The sequence below is a fragment of the Xenopus tropicalis genome, chromosome 1 (assembly GCF_000004195.4).
Source record: "Xenopus tropicalis strain Nigerian chromosome 1, UCB_Xtro_10.0, whole genome shotgun sequence".
NCBI classification, from domain to species: domain Eukaryota; kingdom Metazoa; phylum Chordata; class Amphibia; order Anura; family Pipidae; genus Xenopus; species Xenopus tropicalis.
This window is the reverse complement of record NC_030677.2, coordinates 132,857,356-132,877,395: the sequence shown is the minus strand read 5'-3', so window position 1 is coordinate 132,877,395 and position 20,040 is coordinate 132,857,356.

The window sequence follows — 20,040 nt, the reverse complement described above, 5'->3', positions numbered from 1 at the left end:
CCATCCCTGAGCCTTTACAAAACTAAACTTGAATCCTACCTTGGACACTAGCAGAGCATCTGTTTTAATACTCGATTCAACATTCCACCATTGTGAGCAGCTGCACTCATTATGCTTGTTCGCTTATCGCTTGATAAAAAAATTACTGATCATTTCGGATTTAGCAATCCCTTTTTGAGCTGGAATGAATCATTGTAGTGGGCAAAAGATATGTCTGAATCGGTAATCCCCCTAAAAACCTACAGAGCTCTAATATCCTGAAAAACAGAATGCTTAATGCAGTTAAAGGATGAGTAAAGCCTATGTAAAGAAGTAGGCTAGAAATATTGTACATTATGTTTTGGGCTTTTTTACCAGCCCAAGGCACCCATAACCCAGGGTCAGTAATATACTATTATTACACCCTTAATTGATCCTATATCATAACTATAGTGACAACTGCTTCAAAACTAAGGTGTGCATAATCAGAACTTAAACCTGTGCCCAGAGCTGGCGCAAGCAGGGCCTATTTAGACAGACTCAAGGGAGCCCTGTTCTCAACACCAGCTTTTAGTTGGTAATACATACAGTGCCCGCTTGCACCTGGTGCTGTATAGTGCTCCTGCCTTGAATATTATGAATGGCAGTAAGGTAGCGTATGCCAAAGATCACCTCTATCTCCCCCCTTCCCCCCAAAGACCTCCCTTTATGTATGGAGCATTGTCAGTCTAGAAAAACATCTCATACATAAATAGTTGAACCTCGTATTTCACCTATTAACAGAGGCACAAATGCTGTGTTTTTTCACTTTCTACACTAAATTAAGACATTCAGTTAAAGAGGTTGGAATTTCAAATCAAAAGGCAACTACTGACCACAAGGGGCACATTATATGACCAACCAGATATCAAAATGATTGTCACCACCCGGCAGTTAAACATAAATGCATTAAATCCACTAATTGTCATCAGTTCTCCTGAATGTGCAAAGAATTTTGAAAGACTTCATTAACAATTACCATATTTATTTTGGAGATGATCTAGTCTATATTATGTATTTGTGAATAATTCCACAGAACTGCCCTGTTTGTGAACTTCCATTATGAATTCTTGGATAATCATCAATATAAAGAAGTATTTATAAGAAGTATTTAATGTATAGTACTAAGATGCTCAAGTAAATGCAGCATGTTCTAAATTATAAAATATAACATGGTTTGTGACATATTTCTTTATTCCAAGCTGTCGGTAACATTTTCTTTCAGTTTCCAGTTTCTTCCAAAAGGCAGACAGACAGGCTAATTATTCCATCTATCATAATTTTACATTCTACACAAGACAATCTAATTCTTCTCTTCCTAGTGACGGAGGTGTTTTATCAATCTTCTTTCACTCTATCACATGATCTTTCTCCATGACAGTAGATCAAATGTCATGGTATTTCTGCTTTAAAGGGCACAGTCATTGAAAATATCACGAATGTGCTAAGATTACATTTTAATAGTTTAAGAAACCTATTTGTTTTCTTTTTTGCTCTTTTAATGTTGTTCTTTACCCAAACAAATACATTAAAAATAATCAGTTTGAAAGCCTATTACAAAACAATTATATTTACTAAAAAATTTCCATGAATATAGATTATTTCAGTTTCTAGATTTATATAATCGTGCATTTCATGTATTTTTTTTAATTCAAAATCATTGAGTCAATCAATATGTTCATCATTTATCACAGCCAATGGGGGTTCTACTGCCCTCACACAAGATGAGATTCTAACAATGTGATGTTATCCTGATGTAATATTATATGATGTCATGAAATATTTCATTCTTCTGTATTTCCTGCTCCAGTATTCTGTTTTACTCATGACTAGTGATGAGCAAATTTTTTCGGCAAAGCAAAACAGGACAGATTAGCTCATCACCACTCATGGCTCATTAGCCCTTTTGGTTAAAGGAGAATGCAAGTCAAAATTTAAAAAGCATACTGCCCAATAGTCCTCCTATTGTTTAGTAAAAACGCCACACTTTTGGCTCACCTAATCAAATATTTACTCAGTCACACTTACTTCACATTTTCTAGAACAGGCAGCCATCTCTAAAAAGGTATTCTCCCTTCCTTTCCCTCCTTGCTTCATACTGCACATGTGTTTCATTCCCTCCCCCCCTCCCCTCTGCCAGATCAGCTTCTGATTGGCTGGTGGGCATGTGTAGCTCAGAACAGGAGACAGGATCAAGTTACACACATGCTCAGAGAACAGGAAGGCTGCCGCTGGCACCTACAGGTAGGGTAGAGAGATTTCAGTGATGTCACTGTAGTCTTCACACTGCTGTAGGCTGCCAGCACCATATCTCAGAGAAGCAAGCAGGGATCTGGGAATTTAGATATGCAGTAAGTACTTAAAAAGAATGCCTTTAGACTTACTTTTAATTTATATTAACCTTTCATTGTCCGTTAAATGTTACAAGAATCTTTTTTTAGAAAAGAAATGCAGAGATCTTTCCTCCTCATAGGCTTTAAGACTGTCTCATTAACCTAGTTACTAAGTTCAATTACAAAGTCCATTTTAACCCCTGTTATGAATCCTTGAATATTTCTCCATTCTTCTGTATGTATGGTTTCAATCATCTTATTCTTCCTTTCAGATTAGGGATTTTGTCTTAAAGTACCTTCTTCTAAATGTGCTCTTGCTCTAGACTAGGCCTTCTTCTCAGCATTTTTGAGATCCAAGGGACTGTGGACTCATGTGGAATCAGAGGTTATATAACACCCATGTTCCCTGTTTGATAAGATTATTTCATAGGAAGTTTGCTGGGAAACTTTGGGTGCTTCTGGTGCATTTTCGTGAAAGGGGGGTGGGTACTAGTATGTGCTTGCTCTTGTCCAAGCTCTTTTCCCTGTTTTGATCTTATTATTATTGACCCTGTACCTGTTTCCTGATGATGTCTGCCCTGACTCCTGGCCAGCCGTGACTACAATTCAGTTTATTGTATTCGCCATTTTTTGTATCAAACTCTGCTGTGTTCAGGTTCTCCCTTTTGGTTCACAGAATAAAGGGGCTTTGGTTAAGACCGGCCCTGACAGGGCATGCAATCAAGTGTACCAATTGCAGTGTTCCTGTTACACAGATCGTGGCAGATACAGATCCAGGAGTATTTTCTTATGTCTATAGCTTAAGGGAAGGGAAGCTCACATCAAATTTTAAACCTCAAAGGTATATTTGAATAAAAACCTCTGAAAACTTTTACTTATCATTGTGTCTCATTTTGTTTTTTGAACTCCCTGATCTTTCAGACCTTTTTAAAACAAGTTAAGCTGCTTACCATCCCCGACACTAACCAAATGAAGTTTAATTAAATCCATTGAGATTTTTTTTAATTCAATTATTTGATTTAGAAAATAAAAACTGTCAAAAAACATTATGATTTTTAGTGTGATCTGCTTTTGCATTTAGAGCCTACTGCATGATGTCATTACTGACATTTCATTAATAGCTTCTCATGCTGGAACAATGGATAATCGTGCATGCATAAAAGTCATTGTGGTATATGTTCACTAATTCACACCCTGCAAGAAAGAAACTCATTAAATGTGGAGTCTTTGTTTCATAGATCTTTCAGCAGTTTAAGTTATGTGTTATGAGTCTAAATACTTTAAGGCATAGCATAAAATTATCTACTGTTCTTTTATATCTAAACTTGAACATTTGTTTTGTTTTGCTACATTGTTAGCATAACTGGGAAGTAATATATTTCCATAATTACATGTTATTTATTAGCCATGGAGAAAATAAGTCAATCTGAAACCATTGCACATTGTTATTCATGAAGCGCCATAGATGGCAGAGATATAGGAAGCCTAGCAATCTCTCATTATATTTATTGCGCTCTCCTTTGCTAATGAACAATAACATTCCCTTGTAAGATAATGTATGCAGTTTAGAAATTCAACCGACACTGTATTCTAGATTACCCGGGGTCATTTCCAGCTCCGTATGAACTCTTGACCTACATCTTCATTATAAAATGCATGGTACAAAGTTTAATTTTAGAAATAAAATTGTTGCAATCGTTTGAAAGTAACCAATGTCTCAAAAAATTGTTAGTGGTAAACTGATATATACAGTACAGTCATTCTTTTCATTTAAAAAGTTAACATTTCCCATTTAAAATATACAGTATATAACGACTAAAGTGATGAGTAAATGCTAATTGCTGACTATTGCTATTGGTTATTAGACTAGCTGCAAACATTTTAACTTTTTATATATTAACCCCTAAGTATTATATATTTTTACAGTAATTTACGAGGACAGTCTAATAATATCTGCAAATGTGCTACAGGTTCAGCGATCCTTATCCAATCAAGTGTTTGCTTCCAAACAGCAGACCAGTAAATGTTATGTGCTATGTGATTGCTATGGTTAGTAGACCTTGAACACTTTGCAGTTTTGCTCCAATTACTATTTTATTAAGGCCCACTTTAATATAAATGCAAGAAGATGTTAATATTAAAAAAGCAATTCCGGTAATATGCATAAGGGTTTCTACCAGTAGTGGTAGTGATCCTGTTCAATTAAAATACATTTTGTATCATATTTTACATTTTTGTGGGAGGTAAATTAAGCCTGTTTGAATCAAAATGCCACATATAATGATCAAATCATATCGACAGGTATAGGCAAAGTCGTTTCGGGGACCGCATCAACAAGCCGATGCGGTCCCCGATCCAAATACATTTTTTTAACCTGCCCAAACCTTATTTGGCCGATTTCAGGCCAGATGTTGGTCGGGCAGGCCCGTTGGTAGTGCCTATACACGGGCTGATAAGCTGCCGAATTGGTCTAAGGGACCGATATCGGCAGCTAGAATCGGCCCGTGTATAGCCACCTTAACAAATCCACCAGGAAAGAAAGGTCCGCACTCATAGGTCTTACGAAGAAACACTTAGGTCATTTATAATAAATTGCATAAATGTTTCTACGTAAGACCTGTGTATATATGTGTTTGTGTATAAAGTGATACCAAAGTGGATGGGAATTTTCCAATAATTGACTTTTCTTGCTCAGAATAACATTGATCCAGACCAGTAAGGTCATACCTGATGTCAAAAAGGGAATTTGATTTCAAGCTGGAATGAACACCTAGATTTGTTTGTAAATTATCTGATGAATACTTAAACATTATGAATCACAAAACTAACTGATTTTTTGTAAAGAACCCCTTTCATAGCGGATGCTTTTGGTAGTTGAATGGACTATGAATGGGGAGGAGAGCACAAGTTTTGTGTGCACACAGAAGGAAATAAACGCTAAAGTAAGCTACTACCTTCTCTGCAATGCACATGTGTAAGCATAACTTTATATCCATTTATCTTTGCATATCACTGCATATACTGTACTGTAGCAAAAATATTTGTAACTTTGGAGGAGCACTCTCAACCTGCATGTCTTTACTACTAATAGACTTAAACATTTTTGTGATTGGCCTTTGCAAGTAAAGTAATCATTTCATTATTTTCAATTTTTTGGTTTCCTCTTCCTTAGCTTCCTGACTAAACATTGTAGGTTAGCCTGTAAAGTGTTTATATGTTTTTCCTAATGGAATAAACAGAAAGCTTTAATGCTTTAATATTATTTTTAAGGACAAAAAATGTATGTTCTGTGTTTTAGCTGACAACCTAACATCCCAATGTATCTGTAATTATCTTAAGAAGCTAAAACTGACTCTCCAGAAATTTAAGGGGTGATTTAGAAAACATCAACTGGGATATCCTGAAGGATTGCCAACAATTTAGTTTTTTCCCCATTTAACAAAAACTTGAAGAAATTTGATCACCTATGCCAATTTTCAGAACGTCATTCTGTTCTATGTATATTGCAAACAAAAAGAGAATAGTATTACAATTATTTTTCACTCCAAAAATGAATTGTTGAATGTGAAGAACTGAATGTGAAGAAATGCTCTGGCATTGTAAGGGTTAAAATTAGGAACATTTTGTTTACTTAGACACTTCAGCAGGGGGCTGTGTAAAGGTGTTTGCTCCTTTGAACTGTTGATCAAAGGAAAGGAGCTGTGAACCTTGAGCTGCAGGAGGTTCAGTTATAAGAAATATCTAGATTGCAGAAAGGGATACATATACCCTCTGTCTTGGGGTTCACATAAACGCTCTCTCGTAAACTTCATATAGCTTATGGGGAGATCATGTTTTCTATTAATACCTAACAGGGCCACCCTTTACACAGCAGTTAGGAGGGATCATTTCTGGGGAACTGGCACATAAGACATATGTTTGGTATCATTGAAATGAAACCCATATGACAGTACTTGTAGGATAATATTTGGTACTGGCAAAAACCAACACTCATTTACAGGGGTTGTAAAAGACATCTTATATGGTAGAAGTTATTCTTTTGGATTTTGGGGTGTCAGGTCTAATTTAAGGATTGAAATTATGTTGAAATTATGTGTCTTTTGTGAGTGAGAGTGTATGCCTCTTGTATGCATCTGAAGTCGTGTTTTCTTGAGTATAACTGTTACTGCTGTTTTATTACTTTGACATTTGTATTGTATTCTTGTTTGTTAAAGATCATTAAAATCCAATATTGTAGTCATGCTGTTAGGTTAGGTAGTATGTAAAATAAAATTGTACAGTAAATTTATAAAATGTATAAATGGCCCCATGTCTTGAAATCCATACCGGTACACCCTAGGAGTGTAAGTCAGTTAGGGTTGAACTAAAAAGAGCAGTTCTGAGCACCAACATAGAAGAGGTAGTTTTGTAGGTATCTCTCCCAGGCCACATTGCCTGTCGTGTATGGATCCCAGTGGATAGGGAATCAGGATAGAGAATTCCCTGAGGTCACTATGGGGTGCCGCAGAGGTGAAGTCAGATTCCTGTCAAGTCTGTCCTCAAGGGAGTATCAGCCTGTATTACACTCTGCATGTGATGTTGCCTGTACCACCCAAACCTTGTGGATGTTTAATAAACTCATTCTGTTTTGTTGTTTGCAAGAATCTCTGGCACCCTCTGTCTTTATTGTTCTGTATAGCAGCAAGAGAGGTGTAGTTGCACAACACCTTCACCTTCCTCTTCCACTTAGCAAATACCCATTCTGGGTGAGAGAGTCCAGTGTAGCTGTAATAGAGGATATTAAATGTAAGGAACATACTGTTGTTCTAGTAGATATGTGGGAAATTAAAGTCACCCATTATTAAAATTGTGGCCTTCTCTGTTTGTAACAGGAGCTCAGCCTCTCCCTCTTCATTTAAATGAGGGGTTTAGGCATACAGAGAAATAATCATATAAGGCTCTCAATAAGTAAATAGTTAAAATCTTTTGATTTGGACATAAAAAGTAACCTAATCCATTTCGTGCCTGATGGGGCACTTATTGTAGGCTGACAGACACCCCCCTGTACATACCCTTTCAAAGTGGGTGTGGCCATTAGAAACGAACCACACAAACACCAGTCACAGCTCTGCAGCAAATGAAACCCAAGGTGGACTCACTTCCTAGTGTATACACTCCAAACATAGGACAATATACAAAAAGTGCAGTGTCATGCACAAATAAGCAAGATATCAACTAATTATAAACAAAGAGAGGAATTTATGGATAAGGAATCACAAAGATTGTTACTTAGCCCAACTAGGAACTTTGGAAATTTATCATTGATATAAAGTCATTTGTTTGCAAACGTCTTTGTTGAGTGATGGTATTATGATTTATGTGAGCAGAACTGATGAAAACTTTACAGAATTTTCCAATGTTTCTGTGCTAAAATCCTTAGAATCTTTGCACCATGAACAGGATGATGATGTAGGCAGAGGGGTATGCCAGGCCCTTCAACTCACTTAGTTAACTTTAGACCCAAATCTAAATTCTATCTTGTAAATCATAGGGGAAGACCTTTTCCAAAAGCAGGTAGAAAAGGACCTAATGTCCCTATATGAAAAACACCCAGAGGTCACACCTCCATAATCTTACCTTAGGGGAGAAACAAGCATTAAAAATTTAAAAAAAGATTATCTCAGGAATAAACTAGGTAGATATACAGTTACAAGTACTTGTTTTGTGCCTACACAGCTACATAGACAACACATTATGACAGAACTATCTACATTATAATGGAATAATCGTTATGTTTGGACCTCATCGGATGTGGTTTCCCTTCTATCTTCTACCAGTTAGGCCTTGAAGCCCCTGAACACCATTTAAAAAACCATAGCACATACTCCCCATGCTAACAAACTCTTTTAATTGAAGCGATTTATTTTCATTTAAGGCATATCAATTTCTTGTAAACAATACCTTTTTCTTCAAAAACGGGGCATGGCAAGTGGGTAAAATTCACCCCATCCTACACCAACTTGTCGGAGGAGCAGTTTATTTAGAGCAACAATAACCCCTTTAAAAATTACATTTTTTACGGTCTTCGCCTCGTGCTTTTTTTTTTTTTTTTTTTTTATTCTTTCGTATTCAAATCTTTATTGATAAACAAAAGATTGCTTTATACAGATTATTCCTTAATGGTTTTTGGCACATTTGAATTGTACATTCATTCATTTAGGTCTATTCTGCAAGATTTGTATACATTGAAACATTCAAATATCAACAAGGTAAGTAACTTTAATGCTATGTATTAGTTCTATGTTAGTACTGTCTTCATTGTTATTGATCTGTCTTGTTTGGTAAATGCCTGTTCTACAATCTGTTATGTAGGTTTAAGTATGAGACCCATGGTTGCCAGGTTGTGATAAACTTTTGTGTTGTGGACGATAAGGAGGATGTGATTTCCTCCATGAGGTAGATATCATTTACGTTTGTTAACCACTCCTCTATGGAGGGGGGATTTTCATTTCTCCATTTTCTAGGGATCAAATTTTTCGCAGCTAGTATCAGTTGTATTAGCAAACTTTTTTTAAACGTCTTTTCAGGTATATCTGTATGGAATAACAATATTAATTGGGGGGAGAGTCTGACCTGGCAACCAAGGATGTCATTACATGTTTGTTCAACCTGTTCCCAGAAGTTTTTCATTTTTGGACATGTGTACCAGATGTGGGAAATTGTCCCACTCTCACCATTGCACCTCCAGCACATATCGTCTTGTATCAAGCCCATTTTGTAAAGCTGTGTTGGGGTTCTGTACCAGTATGATAAAATCTTGTATGAGTTTTCATGGAATTTGTTACTGATGGAGCATTTAGCTATGGTTCTAAAGATTTTTTCCCATTTTTCTTCATCCAGGTTAATCTGGAGTTCCTGTGTCCATGTGCGAGTGAAGTAAGGTAAGTTGGCATATTTACTTTGAATGATGATTTTGTAGACGGATGAGATTAGGTGGTTGGGACTTGTACTCCTATTGCATAGTTGTTCTAGGTCTGTCAAAGTTCTGGGAGGTTGTTGTAGGTCATGCAGTTCTTTGAGAAAATTATTTATTTGTAAGTATCTCCATGAGTCTTTTTTAGTCCAGGTGGTACTGTTGATCTTTATCGCTGGTCGTTCTGTAGCTGTTGCTAGGACATGTTGTAGCTGTAGGTTTTGGATTCCAAACGCCTTGTTCATGCCTTTATCAATGATTCCTGGGGGGAAGTCCAGGTTATTTCCCAATGGTAGTAATGGAGATGGGAATGGGATGAGATTATGTTTTTTATTGAGATTTTTCCATGTGTCGGTCAGTGCTTGAATTTGTGAGTTTTGGCCTATGTATAGTTCTTTCTTTTTCTCTTTATTCCAAACTATGTTTGCTAGTGGGTGGCCTGCCCATTGGTTTTCTATTTTTATCCATTGTTTGTCGTTTGCCATATAGGTGTGCTCAACTAGTTTAGATACAATGCATGCTTGATAATAGGAGAAGATGTCTGGAAGTCCAAGGCCTCCTTTCTCTTTCGGTTTATATAGGATGGACTTTTTGAGTCGTGCTTTTTTCTTTGCCCATATAAATTGTGATATTGTTCGTTCTATTTGATGGAAAAAAGATTTTGGCAGGGTGACCGGCAGTGTTTGAAATAGGTAGAGTATTTTAGGAAGTATCGACATTTTAATGATGTTAATGCGTCCTGTCCAGGTGAAGTGGTTGTGGTCCCAATCTTGTAGCTGAGTAGATAGGTTAGATAGCAGTGGTTTATAGTTAAGGTCATAAATTTTGTGTAGATCTGTCGGGATGTTTACTCCTAGATATTGTATTTTCTCTGTTTGCCATTGGAATTTGAAGTTATGTTTTAGTTGATTAAGCAGTTTTTCTGGCAGTACTACTGGTAGTGATTCCGATTTGGTCATATTGATTTTGTAGTTTGATAGGTCTCCGTATATTTTAAGTTCCTTCATTGCTACCGGTAGGGAGATGTGTGGTTTTGTTAGGAAAAGAAGTAGGTCGTCAGCGAATGCTGCTGTTTTGAACTCCTCCCTTTGTATAGTAAGTCCTGTTATATCTGGATTTTGTCTTAGTGCTATCAGTAGATGTTCCATGCAAAGTACATATAGGAGTGGTGAGAGTGGGCACCCTTGTCTGGTACCATTTCGTATTGTAAATTTATTTGAGAGTATACCATTGATTTTAATTTGAGCCTGTGGCATTGTGTAAAGTGCCATAATTTTGTTTATAAATATTGTTCCCATTCCTGAATTTTCAAGGACCTTTTTCAAGAAAGTCCAATGGACTCTGTCGAACGCCTTCTCTGCATCTGTGGAGAGTAGCAGAGAGGGCGTTCGGTGTTCTTTCGCCCAGCACATCATATTTAGTATTTTCATTGTGTTCTCTTTACCTTCCCTGCCCCGGACAAATCCTGTTTGGTCCCTGTGTATCCAGTCTGGTAAGATAGGGTTTAGTCTGGAAGCTAGTATTTTTGTATATATTTTAAGATCTAGGTTGAGTAAGGAGATGGGCCTATAGCTGCTGCAGTTGGTTAAGTCTTTCCCAGGTTTGGGTATGACTGAGATGTATGCTAGAAGAAATTCCTCATTTAAGGGTTTTTCGGGCCCTATTTCATTAAAACAGTTTGTGAGCATGGGGGCCAGGTGGTCTGCTAGGTTTTTGTAAAATTTCCCTGAGTATCCATCTGGGCCTGGTGCTTTCTGGAGTTTTAAATTTTTAATTGCTTCTGTAACCTCATAGAGTTGGATGGGAGAGTCTAGGTCTTTTAATATGTGTTGCTCTATTCTAGGTAACGCATTTTTAGTGAGGTAGGTTTGTATTTTGTGTTCTAGTTTCATTTGGTTAATATGTTGAGGGATATTATAGAGATTTTTGTAAAAATGTCTAAAGGCATCTGCAATTCTATTAGGTAGTAGTTGCATAATGCCTTCTTCGTTTTTTACTTTATGTACATATGTGTCTTGTTGTTTCTGTCTTAATGCTCTAGCTAGCAATTTGCCCGTTTTGTTCCCATACTCATAATATTTTTGTCTAAGTCTGGTCATTGCATATTTGATGGCACTGTTGGATAGTTGTTTTAGTTCTCTCCTTTTTTCCGTGAGTAGTTTGTAGGTCTCTAGTGCTAAATTCTGCTGGTGTTGGATTTCTAGCTTCCCTATTTCTTCTATTAACTGTGTCGTCTTTTTTTGTCTATCTTTTTTTATTCGTGTGCCGTGTTTGATCAGGATCCCCCTTATAACACATTTCAATGCTTGCCATTTTGTAAGTTGGGAGGTTCCGTCTGTTTGTGTGTTCTGTTTATATTCTTTAATCATGTCAATAATTTCTTTGTGGCATTCTGGGTCTTCCAGTAGACTTTCATTAAGTCTCCATTGCCAGGTAGGGGAGATTTTGTGTGGGATATTTAATTTTATTTGAACGGCTGCATGATCTGACCATAATATGTTATCTATACTGGCTTCTGTTAGCCAGTGTAGATAATGTTGTGAAACAAATACATAGTCTATCCGGGCATAGCTATTTTGTGTGTTTGAGTAATGTGTGTATTGTTTTGTGGTTGGGTTATGGAATCTCCAGGTGTCGATCAGTCTCAGTGATTGCAGGGTTTTGTGAGCTATCTTTAATTTGGAGAATGGAAGTATGGAGCTTCCCTTAGAGGTATCATTGAGTGGGTCTATGGGGAAATTAAAGTCGCCCCCTATGATACATATCCCATGTGCAAATTCAGTAATTTTTTTCTCAAGTTTACTCAAGAAAGGAATTTGGTTTTTATTTGGGAAGTAGACACAGCCTATAGTACAGGGTGTGTGGTATAGTTGTCCTTTGATGAGTAGATATCTACCATTAGGGTCCCTTAAGGTTGCTTCCAGTTGGAAGTTTAAGTTTTTACGTATTGCTATTGCTACTCCCTTAGTTTTTTGGTCAGGATTGTTACTATAGTACCATTGTGAAAAAGTGCCTAATTTGTGCATTGGTTGTGGGTTATTCTTAAAATGTGTCTCTTGCAATAAAATGATATCGCCCTTTCCCTTCCTCATTACATTTACTATTTGTTTTCTTTTCTCAGGAATATTGAGACCATTTACGTTCAAAGAAATTACCTTAACAGTGTTATCCATTATTGAAGTAAGGTAAGCATATTTGTGTACAGTTATAACATTTACCTTTGTACCTATAACATTTCAGACAGTATGATTTTACCTCAATAAGACAGTGATCATAGCAAAATTCAACTTGTATAAAACAAACAATAATAAACTGTTTCATTAGTTTAAACCATATTATTATTAAAAGAAACATATTTTGTAACCTTTCAAAAGTTGGGCTTTGTGCTTTGAAGCAGTTTTCCTTTGACAAATCATTTGTCTTGCCCAGATATCGGGGGGGTTGGTGTGTCATACCAGATTTAGCTTCAGCTCAGTGCGTATTTGTTAAACTTAAGTTTTCAAGTTCGTGAGGGTATGTTAGTGTTCTTCTTTTTTGTCGGGGCCTTGAGTTTCATCCTGTGTCTTTTGTTTTATCCTGGGGAGGTTGTTTTTCTGGTGTTAGTTTCATCTTTCTCCTCTTGGATTTGGATGTAGTTGCTTCCATCCAGGGTTCTTTATATTGTAGAGGGGTGGGTTTGGGAAGTTGGACAAATTTAACCCATTCAGTTAGGTCCAGATGTTCTGCTTTGCAGGCTTGTAGGAATGGGTGTATGTCTTCTGGAGCTGTTAGGGTATGTGTTTTCCCTTCTATGGTCGCCTGGATGGAAAATGGGTAGCCCCAGCGGAAGAGGATTTTTCTCTCTTTAAGCATATCTGTCAGTGGTTTCAAAAGTTTTCTTTGCTGGAGGGTAAACCAGGACAGGTCTTGTAAGATAGCAATTTCTGTATTTCCATGCTTAACAACTTTCAGTTGACGTGCTTTGGTTAGTATCTCCTCCTTCTTTGTGTAACTTAGCAGACAACATATAATGTCTCTTGGTTTTTCGGTGGGGAGACCTCTTGGCCGTAATGCTCTGTGTATTCTTTCAATGTGCAAGTCGTTTGTAGGCTGTTGGCCCAGTATGTCATTGAATATTGCTTGCACTGTTTGTTTCAGAAGCGGCTGGTCTATCGACTCAGGAAGGCCTCTTACTCTCAGGTTACACCGTCGGCCTCGGTTGTCGAGGTCTTCAACTCTACGGGTAAGTAGTTGTATTGCTTTGTTTTGTGTATCGGTATCCGTTAATAAAGATTCTAATGTACTCTCCACTGATTCGGCTCTGTGTTCTATGTCGGCCGTCCTGGAGTGCAAGGCCGTAATCTCGGCTTTTAGGTCTCCCACTTCCTCCTTTAGCGTCGTTTTAATTTGCGTCGCTAAGTCTAGGAAGTCTTGTTTTGTAGGCAGAGTTTTTAAATAAGAAAGAGTACCTTGATCTGTATTGATGGATTCGCATTCAGAGTCTACGTCTGTGCCATCCGGTTTGCCTGTCTCTGGGTTTCCCTCGTGTGTGTCACTGTCCTGATCCGCCGGCGTTAAAAACTTCTTGAGAAACTTTTGTGATTCGGTGAGTCTGTTCCCCTTTGGTTCTTCCCTCTGGGGGTCTCTATTTTTGCCGTGTTTCCCCATGTTTAATATGTTTTATCCTCACGTTTGGATTGAGCTGTGTCGCAGCTCTTGAGCTAAGCGTCCATCTTGGTTGGCGGTCAGCCACGCCCCCCTCGCCTCGTGCTTTTATATTGTCATGGAACTCCTCTGTGACTTCTAAAGTCCTTATATTCTTGAAACCCATTATCCAGAAAGTTCCAAAACTTCTTTGTAATGACAAAACAGTACCTTGTATTTGATCCTAGCTAAGATATAATTAATCCTTACTGGAGGCAGAACAAGCCTATTGGGTTTAATAAATGGTTAAAAGATTTCCTAGTAGACTTATGGTACTGAGATCCAAATTATGGAAAGACCCATTATCCAAAATGCGTGGGACATGGGGTTTTCCCACACCTTTACCTTTATTCCTGCATATTACAACACTATACATTCTATTTCAGTTATTCCACTCTTTAATACATCATTGTATCAGAAGTATATATTCTCTGCAAGAGAGAGAGAGAGATGCAGAAACAGAAATTGTGCTATCTGCATGCTCTAACAGTGTTAGCTATCCAGGACATATACTCTTCACAGTATAATCAAGTAAATCATATGCTAAGTTATATAACATAATTTGTTAATTGAAACATATAATGGACATGTAAAACAACAGCATGCAGAATTCCATGCAGAATTAAAACACAATCAAGGCCAGACATGAAATACAGCACTCCATTAAATGACTTGATTATCTTATCCATTAGTTTGAACAAGACTGACTAATGACCGTTGCTTTCTAGTGTTGTTTTTCTTACATGCCAGACAGCTTGAATTATTGTAACTTTTTATGATGAGCAGAAGACAGGAAAAAATATTTGTTAAAACAGATAAAACATTCTCTATAATGTTTAGCTCTTTCCCCATGAAGGGATCCTGAATATTAGACTGTAAGTAGCATTTCATTTTTAATAGCACAATGTATCTAAATGCTTTTATACATGTATGGAATCTTCTCTGAGATGGAGTCGCCTACAATAAAATCTCCTCTTCACTGTATTTGCAGAATAGATTATAATGTATGGAAGTCACACTGGTTACCCATACAGGTTACCTGAACAATTAGACACAAAGGGCTAAAACAGAATGTTTGAACAATAGAAAATACATACCCCGACTTGATTTTAGTTATAATAACTGTATGATAGTGACAATGGTTTCAGACAACAGGTAATAATGCAAAATGGCCATCAGAATAATTTATTAAATCAAATCATTTAATACATTTTTGATGCAATACCGAGATAATAGGGAGTGTTTAAGGGAAAGGGATGGCTCTGATGGACTAAAGTTCACCCTTTCACAAGCCATACACTTAGCACTTGTGCCTACCACTGACGCAAAATAAGTATGGTCTATGGGCAAGGGCCAGTGGTGAATCAAAAGGAACGGACAGAGAGCGGTGAGCAGGGGCACCAGGTATATCAGTAGCTAACACCTACCTTAAGGAGGTAAGGACAGGACTCCAGATGAAACTGGACTTAAGGAACCTGCACAGGGAATTCAAGTCACACCCGTATACCATCCCTTACATGCCTGTTATTTACAGACAGGCAACAAAAGTGTGTAGAATGTGTAGTACAGATTTGTGCCTGAAATGGTAACAGTGCATTTTGGGTGAAAACTTGCAATGTCCACTTGTTGTTTGCACTAAGCACAATATGCCATTTAAGTAAATGAGCCTTAATGTCTATAAATATCAATAAGGATTGTTATAGTAAAGAACATGCTTTTGGTATCATTGTAGCTTTCCTACCAAATCCTTCTGATTTTTGACGAAAGGTGGCCATACACGTTCAGATTTTAGTTGTCTCATGATGAATGTTCAAATATAGACCCTACAACAGCAACTGTAGATTAAAGGGGACCTGTCACCCAGACATAAAAAGCTGTATAATAAAAGTCCTTTTCAAGTTAAACATGAAACATGAAAATTTATTTTTCTTTATAACATACCCATACCCATTATAAAGGCATTTAAAAATCTCAGCTGTCAATCATATATTGCTTGCCCGCCTCTATGCCTAAGGGCATAGACAATAACTTAAGCTTCCCATTCAGCACTACCTAGATGTCACTGCACATCTCACTTTTTCCCTCTCAATTGTGTAGCCAGTGCATGGGCATGGGCATCTGGTCCCCCATTCTGGCATATAAACAAGATTTTGCATGGTACAAAGCTTGCCTTAATAACAGTGTTCACAAAATGGCTGCTGCCTGCTTGCTGTGATTGTGTAATTCCAAGACAGAAGGAAACAAGATTTATATTATTTATATAGTATAAGTGAAGTTTATTTTGCTCAACTAACAATATAGAAAAAAATTTGGAGTTATTTCTTAGGGTGACAGGTCCCCTTTAAAGTCCTAAAAATAACAAATCTCGTGATGTTTTGGCCATTAATAATTGCCAGACAACAACTGGACAAAAGTTATGTCTCAGAAATACATTGTAGGTCACCCAAAGATATTGTCAGATCGACAATACATGCACAGATGTTATCATTATCCAACAGAAATTTTCTAACCTGTCCTATCAACTAAATAACCGATTGCCAAAAATTGTTGGGATGATAATTCGGAGCCCACACACAGTTGACAATTGTACAAAACTTTGTTTCATACAATTATATTGGTGTGTGTATGGCCAGCTTTATGAACTCATGTTGTGTAATTTTTAGTGTTTTTATAGAATTCAACAGTAATATATTAAGGTCAATGACAGATGGGGTGCTTTGTCACCTGTGGGAAATCTCCTCTTCTGCGGGTGTAAAATCACCCAAAAATACCTGTCCTTCCCAATCCATTAGAATAATTGCAAGTAAAAATGCAGAAAAAGGTATTTTTGCACAATTACCTGGGACACCTAAAGTGTTTTACATACAATGACCCAGTGAATTGAAAAGGGCAGGTATTTTCAGGCACTTTGTTACACCACCTCTTGGTTAGACATTTCTTAGTCTCATTGAAAGTTTAAAGGATTTGGTTGTTGAAGTAATATTTTGCACTGGATGAGGTCTCATTCTAGAGAGTTACATTTAAATATTAAAGTGACCATACATCTTCAGATATGGACTAACCTCTCTTTCATTCAAGACTTTGTCTGACCTCATCATCTCATTAATCATAATACATGAATAAATACATGTCAATACATTTCACACAGCTAATGTATGCCAATGAATATTTCAGTTATTGAGCTAAGTGCTTAATACTCACTTTTTTTGTGCACACATTTGCCACTGCTAGGTGTAGCCTACATTCTGGAGTTGACCACTTACTAGAAACAGTATGCAGTTATTATTTTCACACACAGAGAATGATTGTCAGTGCTCACTTTTAGCCTTTTAAATATATATGAATGATCATTACAAAACGTACAGTGTTTTAGCCAAAATGTGTCAGCTTACATGCCATGTCAAAGCCACTTATTGTACTTGAGTGCCTGAAATCAATGTTCCGCTAGAAACAATGTAACTGAGCAGCCTCAAATTTATTGCAAAATGAATTACCATTATTAAAGTCAATATTTTTAGATAGATTTTATAGGTATAGAGTGAGGCAAATTGTGAAATGCTAATAATTGTATCATCATTTCATGTGAAACCATTTTATGCACACACTTTGCAAAATTTCAATTCCCATCAGTTCAAATGCCCTGTATTAATAACACACTGTGATTACTTTTCCTCTTGATGTTGTAATATGAAAGATAAACTTGGAACATGGGCAACCCCTCTTTTAATCTATTTAAACAGATTTTTTGTTTAACTAGAACTAACCTTTTTATAGTTGACAATCCAATTATATTTTCATTCTCAATGTTCACTTAACTCTCAGCAACCCATTACACATCACCTGCAGAACGAAAGGGGCACAGAATGAAAGCTGCATAAAAATGTTATCAATCCACTGTGATGGTTTGTGCAGTAGAAAGCCAAAAAACACAATATCAGTAGTAACAGTAATAAAAATAGATGATTGGTAAGCAGTAATGTTTAATACAGGCAAAAAGTAGTTCTTAATGATAAAGTAAATGGCAGGTTTTGTTTATGCAGTTTTTATATATATATATATATATATATATATATATATATATATAAAATCAAAAATATAGATGCACACCAGGTATTTTTAGTAAAAAAAAACGTAACTTTTAATTAGCATCATTAAAAAGAAAACAGGCCGACGTTTCGGTTCCCATCTTGGACCTTTCTCAAGACACAGTTTTCAGTTAAAAACAATAAATATATACATATTTAAAAGCAAAGACTCACCAATCATTGTGCAACGTCCACCTGGGTTGTGACATCAGCAGACCCACCCACCTGATTAACAGAGGAAAGGCCTGCCACCACAGGTGAGGAATATATATATATAACATCCATATTGGTCATGTGCTATACTTAAAAAGACCTATGACCCTTTGGACATAGGTTACTGGTGTAAACCCACCTTAAGGTGGCCATACACGAGGCGATTTCGCTCGTTGTGCGATGAACGATTATATCGACAAACGATCGTATGGCGATCGAGTTCCCATACGATATGCCATCCACGGGCAACGATAATTCGGGAAAGATTTTGTCGCATCATTATCGTAAAATACCTACGATCGTACATCTACGTACGATCGATGTCGTTGCTGGCAATCGTGACATGCGCAGAGAACAATCGTTGAAAGACAAATGTCTGACACTCACACCAACTGGCAGATTTTATCGTTAAACGACCAAAATTTTTAAACCTGGCCGATTGATTTTGGGGACGATAATGTCGGCTCGTTTAGTGGGCCGACGATCGTTCGTACACCACCAACTATACGATAACTTAACGATAGCATCGGATCGTTCGGGAATCGGTCGTTTGTAAGTAAAAAATCGGTCCGTGTATGGCCACCTTTAGCCCTACCATATGGTCACTAGAATAATAGATATGTGTAGCACACCCATGAGTGTTGGCTATAAGTATGTTTAAGCGTGTGTGCTATTTCTGCTGGTTTAATTGGTGCAGGCCTCAACTTGGGGAACTCTCTGCAATTCCCGTACCACCACCTAGTGGTTACAGCTGAATTGCACAGAAAACTCTCTTTTAACCTGGAAAGAATAGTTATAGTACACACACAATTAGGACCACCCTTAGGTGTTCATATCCCACAAGACCACCCACTGGTATGCCTGTCTAAAGGGGAACCCAGTCTAAGGGGCCAAAATCTTGGGGTTCCTACATATGTATAATAATAATAATAATATGTTGGTTTCCCTTAGGATTACTGTCCATTGCCTACCACCATCTTGTTTATTGAGCTACAGGGAAAGGAAAATAAAATTAGGGTTTAATGCTGATCCAGATCCATGCCCTTTATAGGGGGCTAGAAATGGTAAATAGACGGAATCATGCACTGTTCTCCCTTTTAAAAAACCACCCTACGTGTGACTACTACCCTGATCACCCTGATACTTCAATAAAGCTGGTATCCAATCTACAGATCAATCAGCTGGGTTACATTCATATACTTTTTCCTATACAAAATTAATGGTGTGCCCTGTCTGCAGTGATTCTTACCATTCCGATCATCTTCCTCGGATGTAGGAATTGCTTGGTTATCAAGTTCTCTTTGGTCTCCTGGCTTTGATTTCTGCTACCTTGCCTGAATATCTGATATGCTACTGCCTGTCCTGACCTGGACCTGTTGACTTTACTCTCTTTTGACCCTCTGGTATTTTGTTATTTGGCTTCCCATCTAATCTCCACTGCTGTGCTTCATGTATCCATCCTCAGGCAAGTCTCCAGCCATTGCAAATGAAATTGTGTCTCCTTAATATTGATGTGGTTGGGGGGGTCAAAAAAAGTAACCCACAATCCCAACCTACCACTGTTGCCCCGCTCTGGATTGTGTGTAATAGTCCTAAAGGTAATTACAAGTTTTGCTATCTATTTGTCCTTTACCATTCTAAATTAAGTGGGTAATGTATGAGAGGAGTGCCCAATAAGACTCCCTTTTGTTGAGCTGCATTCATTTGCATTGAAGCATCAGTGTAATTGAGTGCATATCCTAGTGGCTGCAATAGG